Source organism: Gastrolobium bilobum, unplaced genomic scaffold (genome assembly GCF_033153095.1).
Source record: "Gastrolobium bilobum isolate Gb01-03AN ecotype WA unplaced genomic scaffold, APGP_CSIRO_Gbil_v1 utg70167, whole genome shotgun sequence".
NCBI lineage: Eukaryota > Viridiplantae > Streptophyta > Magnoliopsida > Fabales > Fabaceae > Gastrolobium > Gastrolobium bilobum.
Genome location: NW_026895408.1, coordinates 5,457 through 11,428, shown reverse-complemented (window position 1 = coordinate 11,428; position 5,972 = coordinate 5,457).

The window sequence follows — 5,972 nt, the reverse complement described above, 5'->3', positions numbered from 1 at the left end:
TTGACAATTTGTTAGGCTATCAGCTGACTTCAACCAATATTTCATTCTAATGAAGTCACTCATTTCTATATTCCATTAATGCAATTACTATTCGAATTGCTAACTCTATCCGAAGAACCATTATCTGTTTCTCTTCTATGAGTATAGGAACTCAAAACAAGAGCAAGTTTAGAGAAGAGGAATCACATTAAAAAGCTACGATCAAAGAAGAAATATAGAACAATGTCAATAGGGCTACTATCTTAAAAATCTCAACACATGAATGGTCTTGTGTGCACCATTGGGAGAAGGGGATAATAATGTGAGAGAAGTGATGTGAGAGAGAAGAATTTTAGGTTAAGGGTCAAGATCGGAATTAAAAGTTTAAAATAAATATATAAATGGAATAAAAAATATATATTTTAAATAAATAATGCTAACATTTCTTTATAAAAACAAAAAGATAAGTTAAAAGATGCTTCTACAAGATACTGATAATTAAAAAACACTTAGGGGGAGTTTGGCTAGCCTCTTTTTACAGGTTTCCTATGCAAATGCAACAAGGCTTTTTGAAATGTCTTGTTTGGTTTAAAGAAATTTACTCAGAAAGCCAGCTATTCAATTTGCATGGCTTTTTAATTTTTGTCATAGAAAGCCATATATCCTTACTGTTTAGAATGCGTTTTCTGAGGTGGGTATTTGTTAAAAGCTGGGAAAAACATTGTTCATCGAAAATTTTCACACCCTTTATACCCTCTGAAAAGGAAAGAGAGTGAAGATAGGATTTAAACTCAGGGGTATTTTTGTCATTTCAGATTATTTTCTCATCTATATCTTACCTCCAACCAAACATACATTTTCTAAAAGTTACCTAATTTTCCCAGTAAAAATTTTCCCAACCAAACAACTTTTTTTACATTTTCCTATCTATCTCACTTTCTTACCATTTTCCTATCAATTTTATTTCCCTAGTATTCAAAAAATTTATCCTCAACCAAACGCCCCCTTAAGGGAAATAGAAATAATTAAGTCGGGTTTGGGGCTAAGCATCTAACCATAGTTATCAAATTAGAATTGAGCATTTTCAAATTCTCCATATATTTGATGAAACTTTATCTCTGTTCTCTGAAATGGTATTTTGTTCACTACTAGGGGAAAAGGGAATAATGTGGGAGAGGTGTCGAAAGAAGGGTGGTAACTTATGAGTTAAAATTGAAGTTAAAAAACTAAATTGAGGATATAAATGGAATAAAAAAAGTTACTTTTTTAATAAAGTTGATGTGCTTTTTAAGAGAGAAAAAAAACTAGGAGATGATTCTATTTTTATTTTCTTCTTTTTTTCTTTTAGGAAAAAACATTTGAGGTAAACAAAAGTAGCAGAGAGTTAGGAACAAAAAAGAATCCAATATGGTTTTGCGCCTATGATTTCTACCTTAGCTATTAAATGAAATTTTAATGGATCCAAATTCTCCCTATGATGGATGAAACTATGTATGTATTCTATGGGTGGTATTTGGTGTGCTACTGGAAAAGAGGGGAATAATGTGAGAGAACTGTCTGGAGAAGGGTATTGAGTTAAGAGTTAAAATTGAAATTAAAAAATCAAAATAAGAATATAAATGGAAAAAAAAATTTACATTTTCAATAAAGATAATGCGTTTATATTTTTAAAAAATTGAAAAGCTAAAATATACTTTTGATAAGAAGCTATTATTATTTTTTAGGAAAATTAATGAAAAAACATTTGAGGAAAAAAAAAGTACAGAAAGGTAGGAACAAAAAGAAACACAATCGAGTTTTGAGGTTCAAACTAATACCTTAACTATCAAATTTGACCTGATAGATCAAAATTATTCCTATGTCGGATGAAACTCAATCTCTAATCTCTAAATGGTATAGTGTGTTCTGCCAGAGAAAAAGCGGTATAATGTAAGAGAAATTTCGGGAGAATGTATTATGTTAAGAGTAAAAATTGGAATTAAAAATTATAAATGAGGTTATAAATGGAATAAAAAAGTTATGTTTTCAATAAAGTTGATTTAGAAAAAATAGAGAAAATCTAGAATATGCTTCTAATAAGATGTTATTATTAATTTGGAAAATAAAAAAAATAAGGAAAAGCAAAGCGATAGAGAGGTTGGAATAAAAAGGAACATAATCGGGTTTTCAGGCTAAGCTTAATACCTTTGTTATCAATTGAGACTTGGATAGATCCAAATTCTCCTTATGATGTTTGAAACTCAATTATATTCTCTCGATAGTATTATTTGAGCCCTGGGAAAAGAGAGAATATTGATATAAAAGAGTCAGAAGAAAAATATTACTTGAAATTAAAATTAAAATTTAATAATGATATTAATAGAATAAAAAAGTTACTTTTTCAATAAAGTTGGTCTGTATTTTTCACAAAAAAAAAAGAGAGAAGCTAGAATATGCTTTTGGAAGATTTGAGTACAAGTTATTCTTCTTTTCATGAGGAAAACAAAACAAAAAATATTTGTGGGAAATAAAAGTAACGCAATCCATTCGGGTTTTGGGTGTAAGCTTCCTACCTTAGTTATCAAATGAGGTCTTGAGTAGATCCAAATTTTTCCTATGTTAGATGAAACTAGATCTCATTTGTGCAGATAGTATTTTGTATCCCGCTGAGGAAATACAGGAATAATGTGAGAGAAATTTTGGGAGAAGAGTATTTGGTTAAGAGTTAAAATTTGAATAAAATTTTAAATTAGGATACAAACAGAACAGAAAAATCAATTTTTAATAAAGTTGAACATTTAAAACATAAGAAATAAAAGCTAGAGTATGCTTTGATAAGATTCTATTATTATTTATTTGAGGAAAATAAAAAAAAAGCATTTGAAAGAAACAAAAGTAAGAGAAAGGTGGGAATAAAAAAGAAATATAGTCGGGTTTTGGGGCTAAGATCCATACCTTAATTAACAAAAGAGATTTGAGCAGATCTGAACTATTCTTATGTTAGACGAAACTCGATCTCTATTCTTTATATGGTATTCTGTGCGCCGCTAAGAAAGGGGGAACAATGTGAGAGAAATGTCAAGAGACGAGTATTAGGTTGACAGTTCAAATTGGAATTATGAATTTTAAATGAGGATATAAATGGAATCAAAAATTACGTTTTCGATAAAATCAATGTATTATTTAGAGAGAGAGACCGAGAGAGACTAGAAGATGCATCTGGAAGCTCTGATAAAATGATTTTTTATTTGAGGAAAATAAAAAATATTTCAGGAAAACAAAAGTAATAAAAAGGAGCCCACAAAGGAATATAATCACGATTTGGGACTAAGTTTTCGACCTTAGATATCAAATAAGACTTGAGTAGATTGAAATTCTTCCTATGATGGGTGAAACTTGATCCCCAATCTCGAGAAGATATTCTATATACTGCTGGGAAAAGAGGGAAACAATTTCAGAGAGGAGAAGGGTATTAAGTTAACATTTAAAATTGGAACGAAAATTTTTAAATGTGGATATAAATGAAACAAAAAATTTAGGTTTTCGATAAAGTTGAAGTTTTTTTTTTCAAAAAAAAAAAGAATCTAGAATATGCTTATGATAAGATGCTAGAATTTTTTTTTGAGGAAAATAAAAAAAAATAATTGAAACTTAAACAAAAAGGAATAGTCGGGTTTTCGGGCTAAGTTTCATACCTTAGTTTTCAAATGAGACTTACACATCCAATTTTTTCTTATGGTCGATGACACTTAGGGTGTGCATGACAACTTTCCCAAAATCAATTTTTTTTCAATTTTTGTTCCTGGGAACATAAATGGATAGAAACAGTATTTGACAAAATCGGTTTAATTTTTTGTTCCCGAGAATGAACTGGTTCAATTTTTGTGCTGGGAAAAAGAAAAAGAAAACAAAAAAATTCTACTTTTTTATTCCTGGACACAAAATGAGAAATACATGTCTCTCTCAATCACTCTCCACTACTACAATCATCATCACCACCACCACCACCATCTTAACACGACCACTGCCACCATCATCGCCGCTGTCGTTGTACCATCACCACTGTTGTCACTACCACCAACACCACCACGACGATGCCACCACAACATTTACGACTTGAGAGAATAGTGTAAGAGAAGTGTTGGGACTTGAGAGAAGAGTATTAGGTTAATAGATAAAATTTGAATTAAAAATTTAAACTAAGGGTATAAATGGAATAAAAAATTGGTTTTTCGATAAAATTGAACTATTTTTAGAGAGAGAAAGCTAGAAGATGCTTTTGGAAGCTTTGAGAACAAGTTTGATTTAAGAAAACAAAGAATTTGAGTAAAATAAAGGTCACCGATAGGTGGGAATAAAAAGGAATAAAGAAAGGTTTTAGGCCTGTTAGAATATTAGATATGATATGATTGGATTCTGTCTTATCCGTAAGTATTCTGACTGTATTAGGATTAGGTTTGGGCCTTACACTGTATTAGGATTAGGTTTGGGCCTTACACTTAAGTCCATTAGGGTCTCTATATATTGTAACTCCCTGACACAGATCAATACACAACGTATTCTTTTACATTTAACTAGGCCTACGCTTTTTACTTTAGTCATCAAATGAGACTTTAGTAGATCCAAATTCTCCCTAAGTTGGATGGAACTAAATCTCTATTCTACGGATGGTATTTTGTGTGCCGCTGAGAAAAAAGAGGAATAACATGGGAGAAATGTTAGAAAAAGAATATTAAGTTACGAGTTAAGATTTGACTTAAAAATTTAAAATGGGGATATAAATAAAAAAATTATGTTTTCAATAAAACTAATGTGTTTAAACATAAACTAGAAGATGCTTTTGCAAGCTTGGATTAGAATTTTTTTTTTCCTTTTTTTAAGGAAAACAAAAGTAACAAAGAGGTAGGAATAAAAGGAATACAATCAGGTTAATTTTAGGGCTAAGCTTCCTACCTTAGTTACCAAATGAGACTTTAGTAGATCGAAATTCTTCATGTGTTGCTTGAAACTCGATCACTAATCTACGGATGGTATTTTTTGTGCCATTGGAAAAGAGGAAAATAATGTGAGAGAAGTGTCGAGAGGTGAATATTATGTTAAGAGTTTAAATTGGAATTAAAAATTTAAAATGAGGATATAAAAAGAATTAAAAAGTTATGTTTTCGATAAAACTGATATTTTTTTAGACAAAAATAGAATCTAGAATATGCTTATGAGACTTCGGGGTTCACTTAAAAGGACACAAAGTTATGTTCTTTAAAAGGACCAACATTTTTTCCAAAAGAAGGAATACAAATAGGTTTTGGAGATAAGCTTTCTACCTTAATTACCAAATGAGACTTGAGCAGATCCAAATTATCCTTACGTTGGATGAATCTCGATCTTTATTCTTGTTAAGAACCATTTCAACCCAAAACCTTAAGGTGTTGGGTGAAGACATTTTTAATGGTTTATATTATTCTCTAACACACCCCCTCATGCAAGAGCCTCTTGGGCTTGAAGCGTGGATATTGCATAGGCTCAATTTTTTGTTTACCTTTTTGTACTTTTATTTAATTCCCTAGAAAGTGGGGGTGGTGAGGATCGAACTTGTGACCTTATGGTCACTGAGGCTTTGATACCATGTTTAAAATAACAAGTTTCTACAGTGTGGTTAGTCATCTTACAATGTACACAAAACTTTGATTCTCTACCACGTCCTCTGCCTCCAGTATAAAGAAAATGCTCGCGACCTCTATTTGGAGTAAAATTCCTTCTGTTATCATCAACTTCGCTGAGAAATACCTTCGATCTGCCGAGGAATTGAAATGAAATTCCTTTTCTTGTTGAGCCAGCAGTGAGAAAACTTTATTAACATTAGGTAAAAGATTAATCAGCATGACTTGAGATCGGACATGAGCATATTGCTCATTCAATCCCTTCAAGAAACGAATTGTGTAATCTTGATCTCTTCGAGTACGAATCTCAGAAAGAACATGACAAGTACACAAAATATCATATTTACAAGCAGGTAG